This window comes from Pinus tabuliformis, chromosome 6, assembly GCF_031772625.1.
Source record: "Pinus tabuliformis cultivar Carrire ecotype Pingquan chromosome 6, CPIR1, whole genome shotgun sequence".
Classification (NCBI taxonomy): domain Eukaryota; kingdom Viridiplantae; phylum Streptophyta; class Pinopsida; order Pinales; family Pinaceae; genus Pinus; species Pinus tabuliformis.
The window spans coordinates 842,423,162-842,435,049 of record NC_142292.1 but is presented as its reverse complement, the minus strand read 5'-3'; the positions used below and the strand labels follow the sequence as shown (position 1 = coordinate 842,435,049).

Below are 11,888 nucleotides of genomic sequence, written 5' to 3'. Positions count from 1 at the left end.
AATAGTTCATAAGGAGGAAACAATTGTTAAAGAAAATACAACACACCTTTAATAATATAAGTACAAAATGCACCAAAAATAGTTCAATTTCCTTAGTATAGATGAAAAAAACATACATCGCAAACATTCAACAAATAGTCTTACAATATTCACGACATATGCATGAAAGGCTGATGGCTCAACGAGCTTATGAATTAAGAAAATTTGAAGATACATCATGACAGTGAACACCATTAGCCCCAATAGTGGAGCATTAGAGAAATCACTCATTCCCCCAAAACAATTATCTTCCTCTCTAATGTCTAGTAGGAGGTTCCAAGGTGAAAATTCCTTTGCATGAACAATGAGGGTGTATATATAACAAATTGGTTATCATTCACCTCCCTTGTGACTCTTGTTCTACCCTCATGACTGTATGACTTCTCTATGACCTTTTGACTCCCACGTGAATTTTCAAATTACATGGATGATTCTTGGACTTCCACTTTACATTACATTTTCCAATATAGAATTTACATAATCCACAAATGATGTGTCACATGATGACTCATGACATGACATGAAATGACACTAATCACATGGACCGCATGATGACACGGAAATGTCAAGTCACCCTTTCCTACTATTATCTTTGAGTCTTCTTGAAATATGTTCCATGTTCTTCTTATTCATCCTCCTCATGGATTGAAGGTAACGAGTCATCAATGTGATCTTGATATTCTATCTTCTATTGTAATCCATTGTTCCTTTGTCATATCGTTTGATGAATATATGATCTTCTCGGCTCCATAGGTGTCTTCTAGCATAGCCTCTATCTCCTTTTCCTCTATCATCATCCTATCATGATGAGACAGAGTACTTGCAACTGAAAACCATTCATGACAAGACGACATCATTCTGAAAACCACTCAATCTAACATGTTTCATCAAATCACTTATTAGGGGTGGAACTAGTGACTTGTTGAGTGACTAACTTAGGGATTGTGTAGTTCCAAAGGTCAGGGTCTGGGACTAAGGCTTGATACTGCACAATGCATGTTTTAGGATGGAAAGGGTCAAAGGCTTGTGTAGTTGAAGGGCTCAAGAGCTCAAGCCTGGGGCTTTATACTTGAGGTTTCCTAATGCGCAGTTCTGGAAGGACAAAATCAAGGAATTGCACATTTGAGGGACTCAAGAGGTCAAGCTTGAGGCTTGAGCCTTGAGGTTTCCCGATGCACAATTTTAAGAGGCTGGGCTATGTGATTGCATATTTTTAGGGACTCAAGATCTCAAGGTTGACGCTTGAGGTTTAGAGTTTCTCAATGCACATTTCTAGCAAGACAACAAATTGGGAGATTGTGCAGTTGAATGGTTCAAGGACTCAAGCTTAAAGCCTAAGGCTTGATGTTTCCAAATTCACAGTTCTCATAGGATAACAAGCTGATATATTGTGCAATTGCGTAGCTCAATGTGTCAAGATGGAAGCTTGAGGCTTGACACTGTGCAGTGCACAGTTAAGGCTGACTAGGAGGAAAAATTTGTGCAGTTCTAGAGCTCAAGGGTTAGAGATGAGCATTGTGGATATCTAATGCACAGTTCCCAGAGGTAAGGTCAGGGAATTAGGGTTAATACTATGTAATGCATGGTTCAAGAAGGTTGAGTGAGGTCAAGTTGCCCGAGAGTGAAATTTTCTAGATGAGGCTAAGTGTGGAATCAGTGAGACCAAAGTGAACAAGGAAAAAACCTAAGCATGATAACACACTTAAAATATTTGAAGACACAACATTGAACACTCAAAATACATGAAAAACATACCTCCCTCAATGTGACGACATTGCGACGACGTTCCCCAAGTCTGACATTAAAGGTACACTTTGTGATGATAGTGACGACACTTGTGTGACACTGCATTAAACTTTGGGAATGGGTGTAGAAAATGTCTACATGAGTAGAGGGACTCCTAAACACCAATGTTACCCTTTTAAACAAGAAAAAACTCCACTTTACACGATAAGGGACACTTCCCATGCCAAAAGACGATGTTTTTTATATGAAGAAAAAATTGCGAACGACACTTGAGATATATGAATGACGATGAAAGTGACACATGTCAGAGTGAAGATAACATGAAAATGAAACTAATTAAAGTGAAATTAAGAAAAATCAGCAGTAGAAAACATGAAAGCGACACTCATGAAAGCGAAGGTGTGCAAAAGCGACAGTTTGGAAAAAAAATCACTGAAGAAGTACAAACGCAACCAAAAGTGAGAAACTGTCAACGAAAAGATGCACTGAATGCTAATATAGGTTGATCATTGCATGGGAACTTCCTTGATGGATTGTGTTATGCTTGTTCAATGTTATGTAATATAATGCACTCATGAAGTTAATGTGAATTGAGCATGTGTAAGAAGGTGGCTTTAACACTTATAATTCAAGAAGGGAGCTGAAGGACTTAACAGAGCATCAACCAACCAAGAAGTGACTATGGAATGACTGATCATAAGATCCACAGTGGGCTCCAAAATTCAAGTGTAGGAAAAATTTGGGAGGGTGTTTGTCACAGCGACAACATATCCATATGTACCAGTTGGAGCAGCTTATTGGTGAATAAATAGTCAATTTAGTGTTGAAAGGAACTCAACCCTGCCTCCCCATTTGACATGACTTGTAAATAGGGGTTTGCAACTTTTTTATTTTGGGAAGATTTGTTATAGTTCCATTTTTTTGATTTTAATGATATGACCAAAGTTTAGATTCCCTAGCCTTCTATGCCAAAACCAACATTCATATTGTTTTCCTAAATAGATTTCCTCATTTTGTTTCTTAAGAACATATGCATTGTTTGAGTTTCAGACTCCCTTAGCCATTACCTTTCCTATTACAACTAATTTTATTTCACACTCTTAAGCCCTAAAAATGACATCTTACTCTCTGTTGCACATTTGGCTCACTCTCAGCAAGTTATGTTTAAGTCCATCTACAAACTAAACGTCTTACATTTTCCTCTACCATTATTCAATCTCATTATGCCTTTTCCCTTTATACTCCCCAGTGTGTCATTTACAAAGGTGATATTTCCATATTTTCTTTCATTTAGAGAGAAGAACTTACTCTTATCACCGATCATATGTACAGAGAAACTGATTTCAACATACTTGTGGTTTCTTTTGTTCTGAGCATATAGGATAGGGACAAATTTGCCCTTCTTCTCTTCCTTCTTTTTCTTCCACAATTTGGATTCCTCTATCCTTTGCTTGGCTTGAGCTAATGGTCTGAAATTTTTGAGTTTACATTCATAGTATTTATGTCCATAGTTATGACAATAGAAACATTCAGTGACATCAAAATGTTTGGCAATTAGATTGTTGTTGCTACTTGTATTTCTACTTGTAATTTACAAGTTTGTTGTTGGTTTCATTTCTTCTTCAATTTATTATTTGGTTTTTTCTAACATATACTTTGAATTTCATAGCCTTGTGACCAAAGTTATTACAAAGATAACAGTATCCATAGAAACATTTTCCATACCAGGGAATAGTTGGAGCTTGTGAGTATGATCTCTTGGGCATCTAACAATTTTATCTTTTGAAAAAATAAGACTTTTGATAATTTATTGCCTTATTGTCAAACTTTCTTATTTGTTGTTGAGTGTTGTTGCTATGTTTTTATAAGGTATATTTTTACCTTGTTGTTTTTTAGTGTTGTTGTCACTTTGTTTTTCATTTAGCTATTGATTACATCTATTACATTGATTTCTATTTTCATTACCTTCTGTAAGTGATTTGATGAAATTGATTGTTTTTTTTATCTTCAAATCTCTTCTTCCTAGTTTCTCCTTCATAACCCAAGCCATTTTTCATGAGAGGATATCTTTGAGAATTCAGAATATGATCCAACATATCAAACCAATTAATTTTCTTTAAATTTATATTCAATTCATCCTGTGCCTTTTCTAACTTCTTTCTAAGAGAAACTACCTCTTCTTCCAAATTTTCACATTATTTTCTTTTCTCTTTTAGTTTCTGTAATAGGATATCTTAAAAAATTTTAGGCTCTTCCAATTCAACCTTTAATATGATAATTTCTTCTGATTTAGGTTCTTATTTAACATACTTAATCAATATTCATTTCTTGCTTGTTCTTTTGCTTAATCCTTTCAATTTTTTCTAAAGCGCTAATTAGTTTTCCTTCTAGATCAACTTCATCCTCCTCTTCTTCACTTAGTTCACACTTATTATGTTCTTAATTTTTAGATTCAAGGGCCATAAGCATAAATTCACTGATTAATTCTTCATCGAAAGATCCACTTGTGTCTTCAGAGGAGCTGCTATTTTCTTGGGTATACAAGCTTTCCATCTTAAATTTTCTATCATTCTTCACTATGCTGTATTTATTCTTTTCTTTATGTTTTGACTTTTTCTCTTCCTTTTTAAATGGACATTTTGAAGCATAATGACCTACACTTCCATAGTTAAAGCTTTTAAAAGGAAATTTTCCTTTGTACTTACCAATTTCTTTCTTCAGTCTTCTTACAAATTTAGATTCTTCTTCATTTGAGCCTTAACTTGAACATTCACGGTATTTTGTGGATTTCCTCTCTACCTTAAATGTTTCTTTTCTTGATGTAGAATTTCCCTTCGTGATTATCATATTATATGTTTTTAGTGATCCAATAAATTGATCCATTATTAGAGTTTCAATATTATGCATTTCCTTAATAGCTGATACTTTACAATTACACCTGGTAGGAAGAGACCTCAACACTTTTTGGAATATATGGGATTCCTCAATGGTTTCATAGAGACCCTTCATAACATTTACTATTTCATCAACTCGAAGAAATAATTTTTATATATATTCATCATCACTCATTATCAAAGACTCAAAATGCATTATGTAGACTTCTAACCTAGCCAATTTCACATTACCATCACCTTCATGAATGTTTCTTAATTTATCCCACATTTCATTTGTCGTCTTAAAATGCATTACTTTTATAAATTTTGATTCAATTACCCCACTAAGGATGATATTCATAGCTTTGGAATTGAATGAAAAGTCAAGTTTATCATATTTATCAACAATGACATGTGGTTTTTCATAACCAAGCTCTATTGCACCCAAAAATCTTACTCCAAGGGATATTAAGCATGTCCTCATTCTGAATTTCCAAAATGTATAACTAGTTTCATTAAACAAAGGAGCTTCTTTTTGTATAACACCCTTCCTAACTAGCCATATCTATGGATTACATCGTCCTTCCAATTGTTAGGTTGATGCAAAAGGAACCTCACTCTAATAAAAATTGTTGTAAACTAGCCAAATACTCAGATGGGGGGTGAATTAGTATTTGTGGCTTTTAGAAATGAACGATTTTAACAATTTTAATAATATTCTAATTTCTTCTTTAACAATGAGAAAATATATATATGTGCTTAATAATTAAACATGAAATTAAAAGAAATCACAAAAACAACACATGTAAGTGGAAACCCGTAAAGGGAGAAAACCACAAATTTTTGTTTTGATGTAAATGCAATAACCCACTCCTCTTTACATCGATGTTTGTAGGAAGCAACCTACAAGAGGCTCCAACCTCTCTGTTCATAAGCTACAACTTCATAGAAACACCAACTCCCTATTCACATAGGATCCAACCTCTTATTCCTTTTCAAGCCTCTACCTAAATGAGACAACAGTCCCTTGATAGACTGAGAAAGAAATATTTGTTTCACTAGCTTTCCTAGTTTTTAAATGATGTAGCTTTTCTTGTCTTCAACGCTGCTCCTCTTCAATCTCACTGCTTTTCTTTACTCTTTGGCTATTTATATTTTTTTCTCCTCTTCATTAATTGACCTTCTTTCAACATTTTTACATTTGGCAAATTCAAATTTACTTATTGGGTGGGGGGGCTCTCCTTATATTGAGAGCGATGGCGGCCTTTTAGTCGAGAGTTCGCTTTCATTTTACTTATTGGGTGGGGGGGCTGCCGGCCCTCACCATCGGAATAGTGAGTGACTCCGTCCCTTGATGCTTATTGGGTGGCCCCTCTCAAATAAGTAACTAAAGGTTGGTCGAGCCATGCTTCACATCCTCTCCTTAACAGTTGAGCATGCTTACGCATCCTTATGGTCGAGCCCTTGCTGGCGATGGTGGCGATGGCGGTGATGGAGGCCCTTATGGTCGAGCGATAAATCCCTCTCCTTAACAGTCGAGCCCCTGACAGACCTTATGGTCGAGCCCCTACCAGTCCTCTCCTTAACAGTCGAGCCTGCTTACACATCCTCTCCCTCTCCCTCTCCTCTCCCTATGGTCGAGTTCCTAAAGGTCCTCTCCCTATGGTCGAGCCTGCTTACGCATCCTTAACAGTCGAGCACCTAAAGGTCCTCTCCTTAACATTCGAGCATGCTTACGCATCCTCTCCTCTCCCTTATGGTTGAGCGCCTCTGCACCTTATGGTCGAGCGAGAAATCGATGGTGGCCTGGGGGTCGAGAGTTCGGCAGGCTCACCCTCACCATATGAATAGTGAGTGACTTCGTCCCTTATGGTCGAGCACCTCTCCTCACCATATGAATAGTGAGCCCCCTAAAGGGTCCTCTCCTTAACAGTCGAGCCTACTTGCGCATTCTCTCCCTCTTGGTCAAGCACCTAAAGGTCCTCTCCTTAACAGTCGAGCCTGCTTATGCATCCTTATTAGTCGAGTGTGCTTATGCACCCTAAAGGTCCTCTCCTTAACAGTCGAGCCTGCTTACGCATCCTCTCCTCTCCCTTATGGTCGAGCACCTAAAGGTCCTTTTGGTCGAGCACCTAAAGGTCCTCTCCTTAACAGTCGAGCCTGCTTACGCATCCTTAACAGTCGAGCATGCTTACGCATCCTACGAGATAGGCCATTTGACTGTGGCACGAAGAGGTTAGAAAGATAGGGTCGAAGAGAAAGGGTGAGGTTCTGATCTGAAAGGGAAGTGTAAGTTCCAATCCTAAGGTACCTGCAGGGTATAGGTTTAGTTATTTATATCTTAGATTATTGAACCAATGTACAAGTACCCTACTAGGGTATCAGCCTTACTACCCGCCAGGGGAGTTTCAGTTCCAACCCCACCTAAAGGTATAGGTTTTTTTGCTTTTCATTATATATGAAATTACCTATAGTGGAACTAATAACTAAAGCATTCTTGTGCTTTGTCACAGTATTTACGTATAATAAAGAGAAGGTATAATCCTACTATTGAATAGCACCAGCGTCCTTGTCTCTTGGTCACTTGGATCCACACATCTACCACCCTGCCGGGTTTCTTTCTATCCGTCTCGACGAGATCTCCTTCAGACCTCATCCGTCGTCTCGACTTTAAATGTGAAAGATGGGGCAGTATCTACTTGGATCTCCCGAAGGGCATAATAATAATGCTGAAGCTGATCGATCGAAGCGTGTTCCCTATGTGCTAGCTCTCCGCCGCTATGAAATGCCCGGTATGTCTGGCAATGGGTTCGTATGGCCCGGTAAGCCTAGCGTGAGCGTCCGTCCCGGTCCTCTAGCGTCAAAGCAAGCCAGCAAGCCCGGTTCTTCTCCCAGCCTGCCAGTAACAAAAAGCCAGCAATAACCAGAAAGTAGCAATCCCAGAATCCTAGCGAGGCCAGCCATTCATTATGCCCTCCAAATTCATTCCCGCAATCCCGGCCAGGTCAATAAATGGTGGAAAAAAATATTTCTGTCTAGGTGGGCTAGGCTTAGCTGTAAAAGTGGATAGGTAGGAAAGAGAGAGTCAAGAACTAACTAGCTTCGCTTCGTTGCAGCAGTTATAACGTCTTCAAATGCCACTCCGTACCTCAATCTCAGTAAAGGTTCTAAGCGTCCACCCACCCAACAAGCAGGTCCTTCCTCCCATAGAATATAATAAGTAATGTAGTTCCTAGAACTGTTCGGAGATCCCACAACTGAGCTGTCCAACTGACATAAAGCGGCGTGTAGGCTTGAAAAGGGAATACGATGGTAGTCATAGTGCAAATGCCCAAGGACGAACTTCTCAGTTCTGGCTATAGTTCCGATAAAAGAAAAGCAAGTAGTTAGGATGGGTGAAAAGGGAGAACTTCATGGGCTCACTTACCTTAACGGGTCAAGAGAGGGGGAGATAGCTCTGCTTTTGATCCACTACTTGTGGATGATGGACGAGAACTGAGAGGAGCCAACCCTACTCTAGATTGACTTGCCCCTAGCCGTACAGTTATCGATATATGTACAGTTATAATTATATGTACCGGAAAATCACTGCCTTGTCCCCTCTCTTCTCTCTTTACCCGCCTCAGAAGAAGAAGCCGTAACGTTATGTACCGGCAAAGGCCCCTACCTTCAGTTATAGATATATATATGACCTTACCGTTTATATATAATCTATCTGGTCCGGGCGTAGCAGGACACCCTTAAGTTGCAGGGAATAGGAATGAACGAATTAGCTAAAGGGAAGGCCCCTATAACGAGGGGAAACTTGCTTATTGATCCATTCCATGGCAAGACAGGGGCTCTTAAGACGGGCTCATAATACTAAAAAATACCAGCTGTTTACTAATGTATGTCATGCTGGATTGAATGATGGATGGATAATTACATATATAACAACGATTATTCCTTACCGGGTATAAAAACGAGTAAGGCAGTGGGAATCAAGAATCTCCGCCCACACGAATGAGGCATTTTTGGCATTCTTGCCTACTGGATTGGTAATAAGGAGGAAGGAACGCTACCGCGGGATGGAGGTATTATTTTGAATGATCGAAACCGCTCTACAACAAACACAATCGGGATCTCTAGCGGTGGAGTCTTTCTATATGGACCAAGGAGTCGTCAATCAATATGAACCAGGGTCTCTATAGGAAAGGGGCTCTATAACAACCGGAGGAGACTAAATGGAAAAACCGCCATTTGTCTGTCAGCAAGGCTATATGAACAACCAGTCATCTCTATGAAGCAAGGGCCCTATAACAACCGAGGCTAGATGGAACACCCCTTCATCTAAAACAACCAGGCTCCTTCCTCTTTAAACTCTTTCACAAGGGCTCCGCTTTAAACTCTTTCCAGGGCTCTTTATTTCTAGAGCGCTCTTTAAACAGCTGCTGTTCTAAAGGTTCGAAAGGCTGATATCCTTCCTGTGTTGCCCTGCGGGTTCTTAGAAGGAATCACAAACTCTTTATCCAAGCGTGCTCCCCCACCCAGAAGACTAAGAATTTGCCTTTGGCCGCTCCTAACCGGCCAGCCAACTCGGCAGACTAATAAGTAAATCCGATCAGAGCGTTCCTTTGCCTTTCCAGTAGGGCATTGTTTGTTGGCCATTCTTGTTGATGTTGGCACGGATTTAACTGACGGACGGGCGAACGAACGAACTACCTGTGCTGTACCAGATATGCTTTGCCAATTGAAGAAATAAAATTACGTGGAGATCTTGTCCAGCCCACGGGGGGAGATGTGTTGCCCAGCGTTCGAGTCCTGCTTCTTTCACCTTCCGACTTCCCCTTTTTATGCTTTGATCAAATAAGCGAAGATCCCATACGATGCTAAAGCGTAATTACATATCTAATGAATGACTGGAAGAAATGGAAGAAGTTCACAATTCAATCTCTCAAAATAGCATAATGACATATATAATATATGCATGATCTGCTAAAGCGTAATTACCTATCTCACTCAGGCAGGGAGATCATAATGAATTAGATCATGACCGTAATGACATATATAATATATGAATATGAAGGCTGCTGGCATTCGAAAGGCCCTATATTATTTAGGGGTCGCTCACTCATTCATATGGGTGAGGGGCATTTGATGCTCAAAATAGATCATACTCAAAAAAAGAGTTTGATCCTGGCTCAGAACGAACGTTAGCTATATGCTTAACACATGCAAGTTGAGGGTGGCTTGCTTCCCCATCCATCCGCGTGGGGGCAGAAGGGCAAGATGAATGGACCCCTCCTAGTGCATGCTCACTCACTCAAATGATATGCGAGTGGTGCGCTGGGTGTCGGGCACAGCAAGCAAAGTGGCGAATGGGTGCGTAACGCGTGGGAATCTATCGAATAGTTCACTCCAAATCCTGAATAATTCATAAAGCAATCTAATTCGCATTGTTTGATGAGCCCACGTAGTATCAAGTAGTTGGTTAGGTAAAGGCTAACCAAGCCAATGATGCTTAGCTGGTCTTTTCGGATGATCAGCCACACTGGGACTGAGACACAGCCCAGACTCCCTCAAGGGGCAACAGTGGGGAATATTGGACAATGGGCTCACGCCCGATCCAGCAATATCGTGTGGGTGAAGAAGGGCATTATCGCTTGTCAAGCTCTTTCGTCGAGTTTCGATCATGACAGGACTCGAGGAAGAAGCCCTGGCTAACTCCGTTCCAGCAGTCGCGGTAATACGGGGGGGCAAGTGTTATTCGAAATGACTGTGCGTAAAGGGCACGTAGGCGGTGAAAAGGGTGGAAAGTGAAAGTCGCCAAAGAACTGGCGGGGTGCTTTCTTGACCATTTCACTTGAGTGAGATAGGGGAGAGTGGAATTTCGTGTGGAGGGATCAAATCCTAAGATATACGAAGGAACGCCAACTGCGAAGGCAGCTCTCTGGGTCCCCACTGATGCTGGGGTGTGAAAGCATGGGGAGCAAATAGGATCAGATACCCTGGTAGTCCATGCCATAAGCGATGAGTGTTCGTCCTTGGTCTGCCTGCCTACTAGGTAGGATTAGGATCAGGGGCCCAACTAACGCGTGAAACACTCCACCTGGGGAGTACGGTCGCAAGACTGAAACTCAAAGGAATTGACTGGGGCCTGCACAAGTAGTGGAGCATGTGGTTTAATTCGATACAACGCGCAGAACCTTACCAGCCCTTGACATATGAACAAGTGTGCCTGTCCTTAACGGGTTGGTGCAAAAATTCATATAAGTGTTGCATGGTTGTCGTCAGCTCGTGTCGTGAGATGTTTGGTTAAGTCCTATAACGAGTGAAACCCTCATTTTGTGTTGCTGAGACATGCGCTAACGGATCAATGTCATCACCCCTTCTCAAGGGCCAGGGTGAGTAAGCGAACTCTCGGAGGCAAGCGCCTCTTTTTGATTGATGACACTCCCATGAAGGTAGGTGCGTGCTACACTCACAAGAGACTGCCAGTGATATGCTGGAGGAAGGTGGGGATGACGTCAAGTTCACATGGCCCTTATGGGCTGGGCCACACACGTGCTACAATGGCAATGACAATGGGAAGCAAGGCCGTAAGGTGGAGCGAATCTGGAAAGATTGCCTCAGTTCGGATTGTTCTCTGCAACTCGAGAACATGAAGCTGGAATCGCTAGTAATCGCGGATCAACATGCCGCAGTGACTATGTACCCGAGCCCTGTACACACCACCCGTCAGACCGTGGGAGTTGATTTCGCCCGAAGCATCAGACCAATGATCACCCTATCTATATATGTTCCACTAGTGTGGCCCACTATGGTTGGGGTGGTCTTATTGGCGCATACCACGGTGGGGTCTTCGACTGGGGTGAAGTCGTAACAAGGTAGCCGTAGGGGAACCTGCAGCTGGATCAAATCCCTCTCCTCTCCTCTCCCTTAGGGTCGAGCACCTAAAGGTCCTCTCCCTATGGTTGAGCCTGCTTACGCATCCTTAACAGTCGAGCACCTAAAGGTCCTGTACAGTCGAGTGTGCTAACGCACCCTCACCATATGAATAGTGAGTGACTTCGTCGATGGCGGCCCGGGGGTCGAGAGTTCGGCAGGCTCACCCTCACCATATGAATAGTGAGTGACTCCGTCGATGGCGGCCCTCCTCTCAAATAAGTAACTAAAGGCAGTCGAGTGTGCTAACGCACCCTCACCATATGAATAGTGAGTGACTCCGTCCCAAAAGAAAAGGGTAATGTC

At 41.3% G+C, this 11,888-nt stretch overlaps 1 pseudogene; it reads left to right on the top strand.

The window, feature by feature from the left end:
• Nucleotides 1-9,820: 9,820 nt before the first annotated feature.
• On the top strand, nt 9,821-11,557 carry LOC149261502 (18S ribosomal RNA; annotated as a pseudogene).
• Nucleotides 11,558-11,888: the final 331 nt, after the last annotated feature.